Source organism: Chiloscyllium punctatum, chromosome 2, assembly GCF_047496795.1.
Source record: "Chiloscyllium punctatum isolate Juve2018m chromosome 2, sChiPun1.3, whole genome shotgun sequence".
Lineage (NCBI taxonomy): Eukaryota > Metazoa > Chordata > Chondrichthyes > Orectolobiformes > Hemiscylliidae > Chiloscyllium > Chiloscyllium punctatum.
In genome coordinates this window covers 66620359-66641785 of record NC_092740.1, presented here as the reverse complement: position 1 = coordinate 66641785, position 21427 = coordinate 66620359, and the positions used below count along the sequence as shown (strand labels likewise).

The window sequence follows — 21427 nt, the reverse complement described above, 5'->3', positions numbered from 1 at the left end:
GGTTTGAAATCCCCATAGTACAATAAAGTAGGCTTCCAGATTTCTTTTCAATCTTACTACTGGCAAGCTGTAGGGAATATATGTGTTCTTAAGTTGTGCCACTTCCCATATGTTCCGGCTTTGTTCAGAGCGAATGGGGCAACCTACATATTTCCGTATGCCTAAACTACATCTGCACTGCCGTAAAGAGGTGATTAATCAGTTCAGGTACAAGGGAGATAATGAGCCTCTTGAGTCGAACACAGCAATCAGTGCACTGGGTCCAAAGGTATCATTTCTTTGATGATGTGAATCACAGAAATGAACACAGACCAGCATATTTACCTTTTACCATGTCAACAGTAAAATAAAACAAAGGGTGGTATTACCCCTTTTCTAAAGTATAGGGGAGAGTGTGTTAATCAGTGACCAACTCACCATACCCACTGCTGAGAAAACTTATTGTATTGCTTGCCAATCAGCTCAATATGCACTGAAAGTCAAGCTGCACTGAGTTTCTCCATGAATTGTGGGCTTGGACACTAGCCAGCAGCTCCCAGCCTATCAGAAGCTTGCAGTTTCTGGATCCTAATGTCTTCTAGTCGAGGCCTATTCCACAGTGGTGAGAAAGTAATTACTTTTTATATTCTTCTCAAATGATGGTAGTCGTGGGTAGTGTCTGCTCAGGGGTCAGAAACAAAGATAGAGGTGAGGCTTTTTGAGACCAACCCTTTGCCCCCTCAACTACATGTCTACAATTGCCCCAGTTTGGCATAACTGGAGGTCTTTCCTCTAATCAGCAGGTAGGTTGCCTTGGTTTCCCTCCACAGTCAGGTGATTGGGGTGATGGCTGGCTGAGGCCCCAAAGTGGCCAGTAATTGACCACTTAAGTGTCTAAATTGGAATTGAGCAGGTCTTATGGGTCCTACTTGTCCATAACTTAATTGGTGAGGTGATGTGAAGTGGGTGAGGTCCTCTCCAAGATCAGCCAGCCCAATTATTATCTTATCTCAATTCCTCTCTCACCACCTCTAGGGAGAGGGAAAAGGCACCCACGGTTCCCTTTTCATCAACAGAAAGGAGCAGAAGGGAGAATATAATATTCAAACTTATAGCTTAAATAAAAACAGAAATGTTGGAACCCCACAATTAATGACAGTTACAGAACAGCAGAACACCATTCTGTCTATTGTGTCTACATAAATCCTCTGAATTAACATTTCAGTTTGTGCCACTTTCCTGTCTTCTCCCCATAATCCTGCACATTGTTCGTTTTCTAATAACAATCTAATTCACTTTAGAGAGCTTCAATTGAACCTGCCTCTCCCATACAGTCAAGCAGTAATTCCAGACCTTAACCACTTGCTGCATGGAAATGTTTTTCCTCACATCTTGATTGCTTCTTTGCCGATTACTTTGAATCTGTGCCCTGTTCTTCTGATATAATTTCTCCATCAGATTCATTCTCAGTCTTCTCTCTACGAAGAAAAACAGTCCCAACTTCTCAAATCCATTTTAGTAACTGAAGTTCCTCCTCGCAGAAATCATTTGCATAAATATTTTCAACACTCCCTCTATTGCCTTCACATCATTCCTACGTATAAACCTCAGAACTGCACTCAACAGCTGAGGCCAAAATTACTCAAGATTAACATGATCAGCCAGCCCAATAAATATTCCATGCTGCTATTAATAAAGGGGAGTATGGTATATATTTTATGAACCCACTCTCTCAACCAGTCCTGTCACCTGAAATGAACTTATGCAAATATATAGGAGAAAGTGAGGACTGCAGATGCTGGAGATCAGAGCTGAAAAATGTGTTGCTGGAAAAGCGCAGTAGGTCAGGCAGCATCCAAGGAGCAGGAGAATCGACATTTCGGGCATAAGCCCGTCTTCAGGAATTTTATGCAAATATATACCCAGCTCCCTCTGCTCCTAAAGACCTTTTAGAACTGTACTGTTTTTCATATTGTATCCATATATTTTTCTCAATTAAATTCCATCTGCCACCTGTCTACACACTCCATCAATTTGCCTATATCCTTTTCAAATGCTACACTACCCACCTCACAGTTCACATGCTTTCAAGTTATGTATCAACTGCAAGGTTTGAAATTGTACCTTGTCCACCAAGACTTGGGTGTCTTTATTCTTCACATGAATCAGATGAATGTCGTTTTGTGTTAACTTGCCATCCTGCTCATTTTTCATAGATGGCTGGTAAGTGACCTTTCCAGTTATTCAATTATGAGAGGCTGTTACGACACGGCAGTGAACCCTTCTGTAAATTAAACCAAACACCCAGACAAGCTCGCCTCGCCTTGTAATCTGATAAACTATGAGTGACAGAGAATTCCCAAATTCCACTATTTAAAGGAAATAATATCAATTTATTCCTTAACTATAAAAGTGAATATTAAACAAAAACTATTCACAGCTCTAAGCCCCTTTCTCTTAACTGCTTGTTACCTGTATCCAACTATATAATAATGTACTGTTCCACTAAAAACATGTAGTAAGATTACATCAACTTAATTTCAAAACCATTCAGCTGCTGTCACCTCCGGCGTCTTTATTGTTTCAACTGCAAATCTCCCTGGGTCATCTTCTGTCTTTTAGTCATAGAGTCAGAAACTTAACAGGGTAGAGAGACTGAAAGAATGGTGTTCCAACCTTTAAAGTCTCGAACTAAGATTCAAATCTCTGAATAGAGATTGATCAGTTTGGACTGAGATGAGAAATCTCTACCATCAGAAGATCTGAATCTTTGGAGTTCTCGATACTGCAGGGTTCTGGATGCTCAATTGTTCAGTATATTCATGATAGAGGTTGACACAGATTTTTGGCTACTAAAGGAATGAAAGGTTATGAGGAATTTACAGAATAGTATTGCTGAAGTAAAAGATTAGACACAATCTTGTTGAGTGGCAAACAAGCCTTCATCTGCTCCAATTATTAATATTCTTCTGCTTTTCTCCATGTTTCTCACAGACTCACACAGATTAGTTTTGCTTGATACTGTCGTAAGATAATGTACATCTCACACAACTCAATTTAAAAAGCTTATCTTCTAGTGATCCAAGATTAGAGATGATATTTACTCTAAAGGGGGTCTGCTGTATTTCTATGGTTCACTTGTGCTATGGCAGAAAACCAGAATCATTCTAAAACTATGTAGCACAGAACCGTTGGTTTATAACAGCAGAAAGGAGCATGAGAAAGGACTATGAAATTACTTTGTGTATTTCGCTTGTTGTACATTCCAACCTAATAACAGATGTATTTCTTTGAAATGCAACAAGTACTTAGTGCTGAATTAAAGGTACAATGAGTTTGTCTGCCAAAAGTTTTTTTCCCTTTGAAAACAAGAGTATTGTGTCACTCGAACACAATGGGCCAGAATTTACTACAGCTGGTTTCCTCCCATTGTCCTTCATCCCTAACTTTTTAGTTAAAAATCTTTTTGCATCACAAATGGCTGGAAGATACAAGGAAATAGAATCTTGAGAAATAATAGACCCTACAGTCTATCTCTTCAACCACCAAGATGTAAGTACTGAGAGAAAGAGCAATGGTACAACAGCCTTGAACAAAGTCATACACAACATTCTCCATGATTGTCACAATGATGCAATATCCCTCCTCTTTCATCTTTCTGCACCCTTTGATATAATTGACCACAAATCATTTGCTAATACTGTATAGCCCAGCTCTGTGTAACTGTCTTCTCCTTATTACCACTCTTAGCTACTGGATCTTAGAAAGGACACATGAATTCATCTTACAATCTACACTTATTTCATTTGTCACCTAAAATTCTGTACTCTTCTGTTTGTAATATTCAATCACAATTATAAAGATAGCTTTCTCATGCATACAAACAACACTCAACTCTACCTGTTCACATACCCCCTGAATCCCTAGACCACTTACGTATATCAACTGTTTTCTTGGCATCCAGTTTGGGTGGAATGTAGCTTCCTTAGCTTAACTTTGATAAGACTGGTAAATTATCATCTTTGGCTCAACCAAAACTTCCAGAGCCTTACCATCAATTTCTTCAATATCTCAGTCTGAGTGAAGCTGTTCATAATCTCAAAATCCTATTCAGTTCTAAACTTAGTATCTAACTAAAATCCTCACTGTCACAAAACATACCTATCTCCCTTTTGACAATATCAATAACTCCATTCCTATCGCAGCCCATAGCCTGCTAATAAACACCTCCATCCCTGTATCCCTTTTATCCCTTGTACATCAAACTATTCTAAGGCTCTCATGATCGTTCTCCCATCCGCCAAAATCTGTAATTGTCAGTTTTGTAATAAACTTTGGTATGTATATCCAATTCGAAGGAGGGTGATCACTCAGTTGGCTAGACAGCTAGTGGTATAGATCAGGTTAATGCCAACAGCACAGAGTTTGATCCCCATGCTGACTGAGGGAGACTTGTCATCTTCCTCCTTGCCTACACATCATAAAAAAAAACTGCATTTCACCATAGTTCAGTGAACAATTGCCAAGGACCTGTCTTTGGTCAGAAAACCAAAGATGTGGGAATCTACCTTCTCACCTACTAATATATCCTTCTGCAGTGACATTAGCACCTTGCTTCCAATTGCCCCAGTTAAAAATTCTCTTCCTTTTATTTCAATGGGAAAAAGCACCCAGCTAGTTCACCAAGGTGCTGTCAATTTCCAGCAGAGGAAAATTGCCTTTGCAATTCTATGATATATTTGAAACACTAACGCACTGGAATTTTCAATATGATGTGAATGGCAAGTTATCTTTTTGATGACAAGCTTGCTACTACAGTTTTCAATTTTTCAGTCTCTAATTAAGTCTGTTGACTCTTTTCTGTGTGTGCTATTAGCCAAGCCTCAGTGTAATTACACAGAGAAATAGAAATCAAACTGAGACGAAGCAAGCAATTTTGATAAAGACACTTGCAAATAGAGCTCCTGTATACATAGAGCCATGCATATCTCTGAAGTATCTCTTAAATAAAAGAAACAATATAAAACAATTTACAATGAGATAGAGATTGGAGTAAATTTGTTGGATCCAGGACCTACCTCTCTTTTCTTTGCTGAAAGTTCCACCCATGCTGTGGGATTCATAGTGTCCCATCTTTAACACCTATTTATTCACTAGTGGATGGACAGTACAGATGTAGTTTCTGGATTAATGGTGCTGGAAGAGCACAGCAGTTCCGGCAGCATCCGAGGAGCAGTGAAATCGACGTTTCGGGCAAAAACCCTTCATCAGGAATAAAGGCAGTGAGCCTGAAGCGTGGAGAGATAAGCTAGAGGAGGGTGGGGTTGGGGAGAAAGTAGCATAGAGTACAATGGGTGAGTGGGGGAGAGGATGAAGGTGATAGGTCAGGGAGGAGAGGGTGGAGTGGATAGGTGGAAAAGGAGATAGGCAGGTTGGACAGGTCATGGGGACAGTGCTGAGCTGGAAGTTTGGAACTAGGGTGAGGTGGGGGAAGGGGAAATGAGGAAACTGTTGAAGTCCACATTGATGCCCTGGGGTTGATGTGTTCTGAGGCAGAAGATGAGGCATTCTTCCTCCAGGCGACTGGTGGTGAGGGAGTGGTGGTGAAGGAGGCCCAGGACTTCCATGTCCTCAGCAGAGTGGGAGGGGGAGTTGAAATATTGGGCCACAGGGCGGTGTGGTTGATTGGTGCGGGTGTCCCGGAGATGTTCCCTAAAGCGCTCTGCTAGGAGGCGTCCAGTCTCCCAAATGTAGAGGAGACTGCATTGGGAACAACGGATACAATAAATGATATTAGTGGATGTGCAGGTAAAACTTTGATGGATGTGGAAGGCTCCTTTAGGGCACTGGATGGAGGTGAGGGAGGAGGTATGGGCGCAGGTTTTGCAGTTCCTGCGGTGGCAGGGGAAGGTGCCAGGATGGGAGGGTGGGTTGTAGGGGGGCGTGGACCTGACCAGGTAGTCACAGAGGGAACAGTCTTTGCGGAAGGTGGAAAGGGGTGGGGACGGAAATATATCCCTGGTAGTCGGGTCTGTTTGGAGGTGGCAGAAATGTCGGTGGATGATTTGGTTTATGCGAAGGTTGGTAGGGTGGAAGGTGAGCACCAGGGGCGTTCTATCCTCGTTACGGTTGGAGGGGTGGGGTCTGAGGGCAGAGGGGTGGGATGTGGATGAGATGCGTTGGAGGGCATCGTTAACCACATGGGAAGGAAATTGCGGTCTCTAAAGAACTGGCACCTTCCCCTGCCACCGCAGGAACTGCAAAACCTGCGCCCACACCTCTTCCCTCACCTCCATCCAAGGCCCTAAAGGAGCCTTCCACATCCATCAAAGTTTTACCTGCACATCCACTAATATCATTTATTGTATCCGTTGCTCCCGATGCGGTCTCCTCTACATTGGGGAGACTGGACACCTCCTAGCAGAGCGCTTTAGGGAACATCTCCGGGACACCCGCACCAATCAACCAAACCGCCCCGTGGCCCAACATTTCAATTCCCCCTCCCACCCTGCTGAGGACATGGAGGTCCTGGGCCTCCTTCACCGCCGCTCCCTCACCACCAGACGCCTGGAGGAAGAACGCCTCATCTTCCGCCTCGGAACACTTCAACCCCAGGGTATCAATGTGGACTTCAACAGTTTCCTCATTTCCCCTTCCCCCACCTCACCCTAGTTCCAAACTTCCAGCTCAGCACTGTCCCCATGACTTGTCTTACCTGCCTATCTTCTTTTCCACCTGTCCACTCCACCCACCCCCTGCCCCCAACCTATCACCTTCATACCCTCCCCCACTCACCTATTGTACTCTATGCTACTTTCTCCCCACCCCCACCCTCCTCTTGCTTATCTCTCCACCCTTCAGGCTCTCTGCCTTTATTCCTGATGAAGGGTTTTTGCCCGAAACATTGATTTTACTGCTTCTTGGATGCTGCCTGAACTGCTGTGCTCTTCCAGCACCACTAATCCAGAATCTGGTTTCCAGCATCTGCAGTCATTGTTTTTACCCCGTACAGATGTAGCAACACGCCGGAAGATGATAGTACTTGCACATTGTCTTGATATTGTAAGTCAACAAATTTTCACACAGCTCATTGAAGACAAATCTATGTTTGATACAGCAGTAACTATTATTGAAAAATATTTTGGGCCAAAAAAGGCTTGATGATCGAAAAATATAAATTCAATCAGAAATACCAGACCATTCATCATAGTCAGATATACTTAAGAATGTACTCAAATTCAACGTACCCGTCAATTCACAATGTTGAAGAAAAATAGTTTAACTTATGTTTGAAGTGGAATCATTCCAAAAAGATATGCAGTTCATCAATGAGCTTAATCAGTCTGCATTGTGAAGGAGTCTCTTTCTAAGTGAGAGGCTTCTATATTATTTGCAAGATATACCACTTATACATTTGTATACTAACACAGATGATAAACCCCCACAAAACTAGTTTAGAGAATGCTCAGTCGGGATTGTAGGCATTTCAGTATCATTTCTCATTGATGTTTGGCATGAAAGTATCTATATTGAGCAAAAATTCTCCAAACGTCATTTTATTTTTGCAAATTCCTGCATCAGACAGTATTTAAGCCAATGATGAATTGATTACTCCAGGTTTGGAGGATTGCATTTCCTGTGTGCTCCAAAAATATCACCTTACACATGTTCATGTTCTACAGAGCTAATAGCTGGGCATTATTTTCTTCTTTATGGGATTGGATGCTCCTAGATAAGTCAGCATTTATTTCCTACCCCTAATTACCCAGAGGGCAACCAAGACTCATTCACAATGCCCTGAGTTGGGAGTAACATGTGGGCCACACCAGGTAAAGACAGCAGATTTCCTTCCCTAAACAACCTTATTAGGGTAACATTTAAGGTAGGTCTGTCATCAAACCTGAAGACCACTTGAAGAAGCACATCTTTATGTGATTAATGGCATAAACTAGACACAGCAGTATCCTTCATTAATTACAGTTCCTAGAGGCGTTAAGGTGTACTGTCATGTTTCTTATAATGACAAATGTTCTGCCATTTTTGCAGAAGTTGAGATGGTTACCATTTGTAATCCATGCCAGCATATCACTGGAACTGAAATGAACCCAGTCATTGCATGATGTAAAAATGGTCGATTTAGTCTGTGCATTGACCTAACAAAACAATCATTCCAGAAAGGTTATTTGGTTCCTATAATCTAAGAACTATCGGTATCATTTCATCAATTCACACTCTTCACAAATATCAACATGTAATGATGACGGTTTCAGATACCACTATCAGAGCAATATTTTACAGGATTCCTGAAGAAGGGCTCATGCCTGAAACGTCAATTCTCCTGTTCCTTGGATGCTGCCTGACCTGCTGCACTTTTCCAGCAACACATTTTCAGCTACATACAAATGCTGCAAGGATTGACAAAGTAGACAGATGATCTAGAATGAAAGGTCATAGTCTTAGGTCAAGAATTCAAACAAGGATGAGAAGGAATTACTTCTTTCAAAGTGTAATAAATCTATGGAATTCACTAACACAGAATGTGATGGATGTCAGAGCATTGAATAAATCTAAGGAGGAGATGACAGATTTTTAATTTGTAACGAGAGTCAGCAGGAAAGTGAAGTTGACGCTAAAATCAGATAATCCACGATTGCATTAAATGGTGGGGCAGGCTCAAGGAGTGGACTTGCCTTCTCCTATTTCTTTTCCTTATGGTCTTATGTTTCAGTATTACAGCAAGCTCAATTGTCCACGTTTAGCACATCACACATTGAAGAAGATTGTTTCTTTAGCGTTGTAAATGTTACTACAACTATTTGATGACATTGTTGTCCATGGAAGGAACAAAACAGAACTGTTTGACATGCATAACATAATTTGATGCACAACAAAATATCAAACGCAGCATCTTACATTGACTTTATAGTGTATATCGTGTTTAGTGAAGATCTAGTTCTTGTTAGAACTATTCAACTTTTCTGATGACTGTTGGATGCTGCAGAATCTCACCATATGTAAGCCACATCATTTGCCACTACAAATGATGAAGAGGAAGTGAAGGAGGAACGAATGGAGGAAGAGAAGGAGCAAAAGAAGGAGCAAAGGAAACCAAGACAGTACATCATCTTGTCAGGAGGTCTCTTTCTCATCGACTCATCTGACAGTGGTACTATCCTCTATTACTGACAAGTACAACTTACCCTTGGCAAGAATGAAAAAATAATGTTTACCGCAACAAATATTTCAATCTAAATTTAGGAATGAAACAATCTAAAAAAGCAATCTTATCATCCTGTGGCTCCCACACATGCTAACTGCCTCGAAGTCATATGAAAGCCAAACACCATTGTGCTAATAGTGCAGGTTGCAGTCGGCTATGTGGTCTTAAAGACAGTCTGTCTCTCTTATAGGGGAACTGCATTGAATGATTGCTGATTACTGCTAAATTCCATTGTCACAACTTTAAACAAGAAAAAAAGAACAGCATGATAAAGGATGGCCTGCACTCTCTGGGCAGAATCAATCAGCTACATGTAGACAGATTTTGAGGCAGGAGGGCACAGAATTTTTGAAATGTATGCATCAAATCTTTGACTCAATGTGGTCCAGCCTCTAACCAATCTTATCAGAGTCAAGTGATTCTGACATCAGCTGCATGCCTATTGGTGGTAGTAGCTATTATAGGCAATCAAATCCTCACTTGGGAACAAATTGTTGTCAGCAGCAAGATTTTGCCATTAGTATATAGCCTAGATCTAAGGTCAAAAGCCATTCCGCTGATGGCCTGGTAGCTGTGGCAGCAGTTAATTTAATCTTTGAAGTGATCAAAAGCTATTTCCATCTTGAGAGATCTGCATGATCTTGTCCTACCTTAGCAGCAACCACCTCTTGTGATGAGGCTTCAGCTAGCATGGTGCCTGGAAATCCAAATTAACCTTCCTGTTTACACAGTCCACTGAACATACTAAATTACTGTTGACTAGCTGCCTCTGGGAATATCAAACCTCAGAAACCATCATGGGCAGGAATCAGAAATTTTCAGCTATTAAAAAAAAATACAATATCTCTACAACTATAGGTCACTTAGAGTCATAGAGTCATAGAGATGTACAACATGGAAACAGACCCTTCGGTCCAACCTGTCCACGCCAACCAGTTATCCCAACCCAATCTAGCCCCATCTGCCAGCACCCGGCCCATATCCCTCTAAACCCTTCCTATTCATATACCCATCCAAATGCCTCTTAAATGTTGCAATTGTACCAGCCTCTGCCACATCCTCTGGCAGCTCATTTCATACACGAACCACCCTCTGCGTGAAAACGTTGCCCCTTAGGTCTCTTTTATATCTTTCCCTTCTCACCCTAAACCTATGCCCTCTAGTTCTGGACTCCCCAATCCCAGGGAAAAGGCTTTGTCTATTATTCCTATCCATGCCCCTCATAATTTTGTAAACCTCTATAAGGTCACCCCTCAGCCTCCGACGCTCCAGGGAAAACAGCCCCAGCCTGTCCAGCCTCTCCCTATAGCTCAAATCCTCCAACCCTGGCAACATCCTTGGAAATCTTTTCTGAACTCTTTCAAGTTTCATAACATCCTTCCGATGGGAGACCAGAATTGCACGCAATATTTCAACAGGGGCCTAACCAATGTCCTGTACAGCCACAACAGGACCTCCCAACTCCTGTACTCATTACTCTGACCAATAAAGGAAAGTATACCAAACGCCTTCTTCACTATCCTATCTACCTGCGACTCCACTTTCAAGGAGCTATGAACCTGAACTCCAAGGTCTCTTTGTTCAGCAACAGTCCCTAGGACCTTACTATTAAGTGTATAAGTCCTGTTAAGATTTGCTTTCCCAAAATGCAGCATCTCGCATTTATCTGAATTAAATTCCTCGAGAAGATGAGCAGAAAGAGGGCACAGTTAGCGCAGCAAAAAGTCAAACAGCTACTTAAAGAACTATTTTAGTGCAATAGAGCCACCAGCATTAGAAAAGATAGCAACTGCATTTTTGGGGAAAATTGTTGATTCAACCAATTCAGGATTGACAGAATCAGTTTATGTCAGTGCACACCTTATTAATATTAAACCTGATATAGAGGCAAGTGTCAATGTCATATCAGATCATTTATCCTAGTTAAGAATCAAAAGTTACAGCCTACAGAGATGAAACCGCACAGTCTAGGTGGAACTGGTTGAGGTATGTTACAGGCAACATAGCAACAAAAATAGTGTCAGACGACAGAGAATTTACATGTAATTTATAATCAGAAAACATCACATGATAAAGCATGTTTTGCCTTCCAACTTCTTCACAAGGTCAAAGAAGCTGAATAGCACAGGAGTAAAAATTCTTATAAGAAAGATAACTCTAAACTGATCTCGGGATTAGAAAATTTCGATGATGTTTACAGCATCACTATAAAAAAGGTCTCCCTGTTATAGGAAGGATTTTATTAAGCTAGAGAGGGTTTAGAAGAGATTTAACAGGACGTTGCCAAGAAGGGAGGGTTTGAATTATAAGGAGAGGATGGATACTGGGACATTTTTCACTGGAATGTATGAAGTTGAGTGGTGACCTTGTAGAGGTTTATAAAATAATGAGGGGTATTAATAAGGCGAATGCCAGGTGTCTTTTCTCTAGGGTGGGTGATTTCAAGACCAGGGGCGTTTTTTTTTATGGCGAGAGGAGAAAAGACATGAGGGGAATTTTTTTTTCACACAATGTGGTTCGCATATGGTATGAACTTCCAGAGGAAGTGGTGGACATACAGTTACAACATTTAAAAGACATTTAGTTAAGTACACAAATAAGAACTGTTTGGAGGGATATGGGTCAAGCTCAGGCAGGCGGGACTGGTTTAGTTTGGAATTGTGGTCAGCATGGATCAGTTGGATCGAAGGGTCTGTTTCCATGCTGTATGACTCTATGAGTCTCATTCATTATGTCTCCATATACCTGGGAAATTTCTAATCCATAATGAAACAACTCCTAAAGCATTTTGAGAAGTGGAGTGGCCAAAATGGCCATGATTTTAAGGGTTGCAAAACTAACTGTATGGTGTTCAGGCATAGATACTGCGCCCAAACTCAATATGGCTGTCATAATTTATGTTGAATGAACACAACTCAACAAATCAGTGATGAGGGAAGTTCACCATCTGTCTACAGTAAACAAGAGTTTAGCCAAAATGTCTAAAAGTAGAGTTTCCATTAGACTTATTGCCAACAGAGGCTTCTGGCAAGTACCTTTCGATAAGCAATCTAGATGCTCACTCCAGTGATAAAATATCATTGGAGAGATTCTACTTCAACAGACTGCCTTTTGGAATTGCTTAATCCCGGAGATTTCTGAACAGACTATGTTCAGTATTTTACAAGCCTTAGAATGTAACATATGCCAAATAAATGACATATTGATAGATGGGGAGACAGACAGAAAACATGACTAGCGAGTCCATGGAGTTTTAGAAGGGTTTGCCCTCAACAGCAAGTGTGAATTGTCTAAGGAATCTATTCACATTTTGAGAGAACTTGGAAACAATCACAGAATCGTGGAATTGCTATGGCCCACCATATTTGCAGCAGTAGTCTGAGCAATTTAACTTATTGCCAATTTCCTCCCATTTTTACACAGCTGACGTGGGGTTGTTTCTATTTAAGTAATCATCCAGTGCTCTTTGAATGCCTCAATTGAAACTGCCTCCACCACACTTCTAGGCAGTGCATTCCAAATGCATTCCATTCATTCAATGAAAAGGTTTTATTCCTGACCTTGCACTTGCTTCTTTTGCAAAACACTTTAGAACCGTGCCCACTCCTTCTCAATCCATTTTAGAATAGAAACAGTTTCTCTGCATCTACTGTACCCAGACCCCTAATAATCCTGAATACAAATAGTAAACTTCTATCCAATCTCCCCTTGTCCTTTCCTTCTCAAGAAAAACAGTCCCAACTTCTCCAATCTTTCATAGAACATAGAACATAGAACAATATAGCACAGGAACAGGCCTTCCAGCCCATAGTATTGTGCCGAATCTGACGCCAAATTAAACTAATCTTTTCTGTCTGTCCTTGATCTACATCCCTCCATACATTGCATATTCATGTGCTTATCTAAAATCCCTTAAATGCCTCTATCTTATATGCCTCCACCATTACCTAGATCAGAGATCAGAGTACTTACAGTATGGAAACAGGCCCTTCAGCCCATCAAGTCCACACCGACCCGCAACCCACCCAGACCCATTCCCCTCACACTACGGGCAATTTAGCATAGCCAATTCACCTCACCTGCACATTTTTGGACTGTGGGAGGAAACCGGAGCACCCGGGGGAAACCCACGCAGACACGGGGAGAATGTGCAAACTCCACACAGTCAGTCGCCTGAGGTGGGAATTGAACCCAGGTCTCTGGCGCTGTGAGGCAGCAGTGCTAACCACTGTGCCACCGTGCCGGCCACCCTGGAACAGCAGAGCTGTTTGCGATTTTCCGCGTGGCACTATCCCACACCACAGTTAATTCCCCGGGAAGCAAACCCATTTTACTTTTGTTTTCAACATCAAGACAGTGGGGACCGAAACAGCATTTTAACAAGCTGCAGCATTGGAGTTAAACAGCAGAAATGGCAGTGGCGGGATTCGAACCCGCGCCCCTTTCAAGACTGGAACCTGGATCCAGCGCCTTAGACCGCTCGGCCACACTACCACCTCTGGCAGTGTGTTCCAGACTCCTACCAAGCTCTGTGTAAAAGCCTTGCCCCTCACATCTGCTTTGAACTTTCTTGCTCTGACTTTAAATGCATGCTCCCCAGTAGTAGACATTTCATCTCTGGGAAAAAGATTTTGATCGTGAACCCTATCTACGCAGCTCATAATTATATAGACTTCTATCAAGTCTACCGCTCCAGAGAAAACAACCTGAGATTTTCTGACCTCTCCTTATAGCTCAGACCCTCTAATACAGGCAGCATCCTGGCAAAACTTTCCTGCACCCTCTCCAAAGCCTCCACAATCTTCCTATAATGTGGCGACTAGAATTGAACACAATTAATTGTGGCCTAACCGAAGCCTTATAAAGCTGCCACATGGCATCCTGATTCTTGTACTCAATTCCTGGACCAATAAAGGTAAGCATGCCACATGCCTTCTTCACCATTCTATTCACTTGTGCGGCCACTTTCAGGGAGCTATGGACTTGAACCCCAAGATCCCTCTGTACATTAATGCTGTTCAACGTCCTGCTATTAACTGCCTACTTTTCTTAAACATTTAACCTCCCAAAGTGCAACACTTCACATTTACCTGGATTAAACTCTACCTGCCATTTCTCTGTCCATATCAGCAGCTGATCTATAATCTGCTGTATCCTTTGTCAACTCTCTACATTATTCACAACTCCACCAATCTATGTATTGTCTGCAAACTTACTAACCCACCCATCTATATTTTCATCCAAGTTATTTATGTAGATCACAAACAGTAGAGGTCCCAGTATGGATCTCTGCAGAACACCAGTAGTCATGGACCTTCAGTCAGAAAAATACCCTTCCACCACTACCCTTTGTCTCCCATGGGCAAGCCAATTCCAAATCCACGTGGCCAAATCACTATGGATCCCAAGCATCTTAATCTTCTGGGTGAGCCTACTGTGAAGGACCTTGTCAAAAGCCTTACTAAAATCCATGTAAACAACATCCACTGCTCTACCCTCATTGACCACTGTGGGAGAAAATCTGTTACCCTGTCCACCCACAGCATGGCCACAAAGAATATAAGGAACCACGTCTGCATAAGCCACAACAGAAACTACCCAGAGTGCCTCAGCCTTGACCAAACAGGCTATCTAAGACACTAGACAGCAAACAGGAAATGACTCAAGCCATGTCCAGACTGGGGAATACATTTCCTGAGACAGCCTGACAATAGACTTCCTAGTCCTCAGTAAGCACAACTTCTCCCAAAAGGGTGCTCAGACTGACGGGCACCAAGTTAACTCAGCTGCGACTAAGCCACCTTGGAAACCCACTGATGCCAGGATGAGAGATACTCACACCTACCCTCACACAGGATTAAAATCTCCTGTGTCAATTATGGACTGGGTGTTACTCTTGGATGGCTGACTGTTCTCCCATTGATTCCATTCTTCTCTTGATCGATCTGTAATTCACACCATTGTACTGTATCCCTATAAAAACTGCCCACAATCACTGCTTGTGGAAGAGAACCCTTGATCTACCTATAGATTGCCAGTTCTGTGTCAGGGTAGTCAATTTCTCTTCTAGTGATATTGCTTATAATAAACAGCTTGTCAATTTCATCCGATCCATGCTCTATTCAACTGGATAATTTCTCTGACAATCACCATTGTCATCTCCTCAAAAAATTCAATCAAATTAGTAAGACATGACCTGTCCCACACAAAGCCATGCTGACGGTTGTTAATTAGGCTGTGCTTTTCCAGATGCATGTATATCCTATCCATATGAATTCTCTCTAAAAGCTTCCCTGCCATCGATGTGAGACTCACCAGTCTGTAGGTTCCTGGATTATCCTTATTGCCCTTCTTGAACAGAGGAACAACATTAGCTATTCGCCAGTCTGCTGGGACCTCTCCACTGGTTAGTGAGGATACAAAGATCTTGGTCAAGGCCCCAGCAATCTCCTCTCTTGCTTCTCTAAATAAGCTGGGGTAGATACCATTGGGCCCTGGGAACTATCCACCTTAATACTCTTCAAGAGACCGAACACCCACTTTTTTCTCGATCTCAAAATGCCACAGCACATTAACATTATACAGCATTCCTCATAACTGAAGGTTTTTAATCCATTCTTATAAACCTCTTCTGAACTCTCTCCAATGCATTAACATTTTCCTAAAGTCTGGTACCCAGAATTGTACATAATAATTCAACTGAGGTCTAATCACTGTCCTATATAAATTAACTACCTCACCTCCGCACTCTATGTCCATATTAATGAAGCCCGTAATACTGTCTGCCTTTTTTAACAGTTCGCTCCACCTGTCCTGCCAACTTTAAAGATTTTCACATTTTAATTCAAGTCTCTACGCTACTGCATAGCATTTACATAGTGCAATTTGTAATGTTAGTCCATGTCCTCTGTCCCAATGTATATCAACTCACACTTCTCTGCAATGAACATCATCTGCTGTTTATCTGCCTATTTCACCAACTTGGAGAAAGTGAGGGCTGCAGATGCTGGAGATCAGAGTCGAGAGTGTGGTACTGGAAAGGTATAGCAGGTTAGGCATCATCCGAGAAGCAGGAGAATCAATGTTTCAGGCAGCAGCCCTTCGTCAGGAATCATTCCTGATGAAGGTGGTCACACTGCAAGAATCATTCCTGATGAAGGGCTTATGCCCGAAATGTCAATTCTCCTGCTCCTTGAATGCTGCCTAACCTATGTGCTTTTCCAGTACCCTACTTCACCAACTTGTCAGTGTCCTCTTGAAGTTCTACTCTGTCCTTAGTTTGAGTTTATAAATGTTTGAAATTTTGCGTCATCCACATACCTTGACAGAACCACTTGCACACGAAGATCTAGAACTCTAGATTGACCATTGTCATTCTCTACCATCATCACCCTTATGACAGAATGATCACTATCTCCCAAATGTCCCCCATTGTCATTTGATTTACTTGTTCCTATTAGTGCCTGCTTGCTTGCTGAAGTGAATACATACTGCTACAGGAAAGCCTTCTAAGTACAATCTAGCAACATCTACTCTCATTGTCCCTTACACTACCACTATGCCATAATTATAATTACTCTATGATGTTTCCACCCCCTGTAATTTCCTTGCAGGTTTGTTCGTTTACATGCTTCCCTATAGTTGGCGGTCTATAGATTACACCAAGAAATGTAATTGCACGCTACTCAATCCTTAGCTCTCACCAAATTAATTGCATTCTTGAAGTCTCAGAAGCATTGTCCAACTCCAGTACTGCATTCCTCTACTTAACCAAAATACTACCTTTCCTCTTTTTACCTTTCCCTTTTTTTGTGAACTCCTTGTATCCATGAATATTTTACTCCCAGACCTGTCCTTCCTTGACTCATGCCTCAGTTATCACTGCAACATGGCATTATGTGCCTGGAATTCCCCAGTCTTACTAACAGCAATTTGCATTAAGAAACATGCAATGCAACACTTGTTTAGTTCATTCCTTTCCCCTTTGCACTGACTCCACCTATTTACTTGTTATTCTCCAGTCTAATGATATCTACCTCTCCTAGCATTTTGTGCACCCTGGCATTATTTTTGAAAATTCTCTCCGAGTCTTACACCTGCTGAGTTATTTTAAACTCTCTGCAATAGCACCAGTAGATGACCTGGAAAGAACCCAATCCCAACTCTGTTCAAATGCAACCTGTTTGGTTAATACAGGTGCTATCTTCTGCTGAGCCAATGGAAGGATCCCAACAACCTACTCGCCTCCCTCTGACTGCATCTTTACAGCCACTCATCAATCTGACTTTTCTTCTATTTCTGTCCTCAATTACATGTGACATTGAGAGTAATCAGGGCATTTACTACTTTGGACATTCGACTTGCCAAGTTTCTATTCACCTGCCTACTAATTACAGGTTTCAGAGCTTGAGCAATGCCTAGAATCACTATGGTGTATCTGTGAGATAAAAGATCTTATGGATAGCACATTCAGAGAGGTGGTCACACTGCAAGTTAGGGAACAGCAGGCAGATAGGGAATAAGTGGCTGCCACATATTCCAACAGAACCACGTAGATAGTACACTAATCCATGGAGGTTTTCCATTTTGGATTCTGGTGGGGTGATGGACCTTTTGAAATATGCCACATCCCGCTTTCCCCTTCCTACAGATATTTTTGGTATCAATCTGGACCATGACCTTGGGTTATGTGTCCTCCCCTAGAAGAATGTCCCGCAGCCATTCTGTGACATCCTTGCTCCAAACAACAGACAGCAACATCATTCTGGAGTCACACTAATAGCCGCAGAAACTCCTATCTAGTCCCATCACTAAAGATTCCTCTGTCAGTACTGTCCTCCCTCCTGTACATCACCAAAGATCCACCTGCTCTTTTAGATGCTGGTGACTGTCTCCAGGTTCTCCTCTCTCCCATTTTTTTCCACAAGAATGGAACATCCGAAACCACAGAGGGCTGCTAAGGTGTTCTCCACTCCAAAATTGGTTAATGATCTCCAATTTTTTTTTGGCATTACAAGCCAGTTGACAAGGTTATTGCTTCCCTTTTGCAGTGGGTTGGCCATGTGACCTATTTCGAGCATTGACAGCATTTTCTAATAATGGAAGGTTTGCTTGAGTTTGATGAAAGGCTGGTGGTTCCAGTTTGGATTCAGGAAGATATCCTAGTCTGGATACACAGGAGATTACCAAGTGCTGAGCCAAGGCTTGGTCATCAGTGCAGTGGCCTTGGATCTCAAAGGAGATCAATGATCAATAGATAGAGTCATAGAGTCATACAGATGTACAGCACGGAAACAGATCCTTCGGTCCAACTCATCCATGCCAATCAAATACCCTAACCTAATCTAGTGCCGTTTGCCAGCACTTGGCCAATTTCCGTCCAAACCCTTCCTATTCATATATTCATCCAGATGTCTTTCAAATGTTGCAATTGTACCAGCCTCCACCACTTTCTCCGGCAGCTCATTCCATACATGCACCACCCTTTGCGTGAAAAAGCTGCCCCTTAGGTACCTTTTAAATCTTACCCCTTTCACCTAAAACTTATGCCCTCTAGTTTTCAACTCCTGGGAAAAGACCTTGTCTCTTGACTTTATCCATGCCCCTCATCATCTTATAAACATCTATAAGGTAACCCCTCTGCCTCCAACACTCCAGGGAAATGACATTGAAACTTCTGCCATTCAGGGTCCTGAGCAGCGAGAGTCACTCGTAGCCCATTACATTTTCCACCAGACTGAGGGAACATGTGAGAACAGATGCATTTATGTTTGACAGACAATCTAAGCTTATCACTGTCACGTCATTTTCATCAGCGATAGAGGTGAAAAATTTGTACACTATCACCACAGATGGCACTATCATGTTCTTGCATGAAAAAGTTACTGTGTGTGGGATCCCTGATGTGGTTGTGTTAGACAATGGCCCACAGCTTGTTAACAAGTTTGCCAGCAAATTTACAACTAGTTCTGGAATTGGACATACAACAAGTTCACCATTCAACTGGTGGGCAAAACATGCGATCCAGCCAGTCACGTCCCTTTTAAAGAGAAATGCTGACTTTGTTAAGACAGCTTTATTAAGTTATGTCCATCCCACTACAGTACAGCTGATCTATATCAGAATTGCTGATCAGAAATTGAAGACTCAATTCCCTGTCATATCAATGAAGTTGACTCCACAGTTAAATCCATTGGACTCTGCCTGGATTTTCCAATGGCCAGATAATCATTTTGAAGCATAGTTGGGAATGATGCATCAGGACCCTGATCAATCACATTGTAGCAGAATCTGAAAGAATTGACTAGGCAAGGAACTATTTCACTGGGTGTTCCTTTTTGCCAGACATTTGGCATGCTAGCCCTCAAATTCAGGCCAGTACATGAATCTTTAGCATATTTCCTACTACCAACACATAGGAACTAGGGATACAGTCAATTTTTAACACTTTTTTTGGACTTCCTGAAAGGGCAAACAGAAAAAACATGTCTATAAGACATGACTTGGTCAAACAGCACTGAATTTAGGAGATAGTGAGGACTGCAGATGCTGGAGAAGTCAGAGTTGATAAAGTGAAAAGCCCTGAAGAAGAGTCATGCCCAAAACATCAACTCTCTTGCTCCTCAGATGCTGCCTGACCTGCTGTGCCTTTTCCAGTGACACACTTCATCAGCACTGGATTTACATCTGCAGTCTTTTTTGTCTGTAGCAGTCCTCTTTAAAACAAGCCACATTTCGGAATTTGAAATGTCCACAGGACTTTGGAGTTCTGATCTGTCTTCATGATACGGTGCACGATAATTGATGCACTCCAACCAAAGGCAATAGATATATATATAATACTTTAACAAGAACGAGACAGTTATTCTAAAGGGAGTAAGCCAGTTGTGATTATCTCCTGTCTGTGTGGCCGACAAAATTTTATAAAAGAATGCCTGGAACCTTTTGTCTTATGGAACAATCATTGAACCAAGAGCACCACGACAGCAACATTTTACAGATATCAGCGGGTGAAAACAAATCAATGTCAACAGTCCTCAAGCCAAAGACCTACCAACCTTCCAAATCTGAAAAGAACAAATTCTGGAAAAACTGTGAAATCTCCAGACTGTCTGAATTTGTGAAGTCAGAGACTTTAAGGGAGATAAGGTCGTGGTAAATATAACCATATAAATGAATGTATATATTTTAACTGTGAGAAAAATAGCTTGGGATGGCAATTGTACAAGTTAATGGTTTTGAAAAGATTAATGTGAAGACAAAGGTAAGGTCTACCTAATCTGATCATGTCATAAGGACTTGGGTTAGGGAAAGGCAAAATATCTTAGGATCTTGTAGAATGAAGATGTTTATTCAAATGTCTCATCAGAGTCTTTGTGGCCATGTTTAGCATTCTCATATAACTTGTACTGATCACTATCACACAATAAACTATACAGTGTTGAACGCAAGATCCTCCTCTCATTGAGACTCACTAATGGTTGTTCTCTACAACTGTAAAACAAGTAAACATTTGGAAACCAGTGATGGAAAGGGTATGGTGGAAACCCAACCAAAATCTGATAATAGTTGGTTCTGCAGCATATACAATAAATAAAATCATTTCTGTGAACCTTTGTAATCATTGGAATGATTTTACTTATACAATGGATAATTATGGATGGACAATAGTTGTGGCCTTTCCAATTTTCTAACACAGAAAATGTGTGACCCAGGTGAATACAGCACCTAAATCACAGCATTTCCTTCCACCTTTTCGGCTCAAATTAGAAAATTAAAATTAAATTCAATTTAATTTGGCACCAACAGAGAATTGAACTAACATGAGCAGTGACGGTGTTCCACCTCCCCTCCCTTCTGATCCCAATTATTTATATTCTCCATTGGATTTACAGTCTATAATTGGAGAAGAAATATTTGCCTCAGATGAATTCTCTCATATCCTGTCCTCCAAGAGGCAGCTTTTTAAAATTCAACTTCTAAATAAATGATTCCTGGGAGAAACTTTGTTCAGCTCCTATTTTGTGGATTTTTGGCATGTCCCTAACCCTGACAACTTTACAATGTGTTTCACTTTTTATACATTCACAGGCAGTTTAAATATTAGCACATGTTACAGACAGCTGATACAGTGGACTAAATGCCAAGCCTTAGCACTTCCCCACATATTGAAATGACCCCTTGCTGCATGCTGGATGCTAATAACTTCAAAATGTGAATAACCTGAAA

General features: G+C 41.7%; 1 protein-coding gene and 1 non-coding gene across 2 annotated transcripts in view; both read right to left on the bottom strand.

The window, feature by feature from the left end:
• krtcap2 (keratinocyte associated protein 2) overlaps window positions 1–21427 on the bottom strand; it is a 197977-nt gene that overhangs the window by 156926 nt on the left and 19624 nt on the right. The window lies entirely within an intron of this gene.
• Window positions 13612–13693, bottom strand: trnal-cag (transfer RNA leucine (anticodon CAG)). The gene has a single exon. It is a non-coding gene; the product is annotated as a tRNA-Leu (tRNA).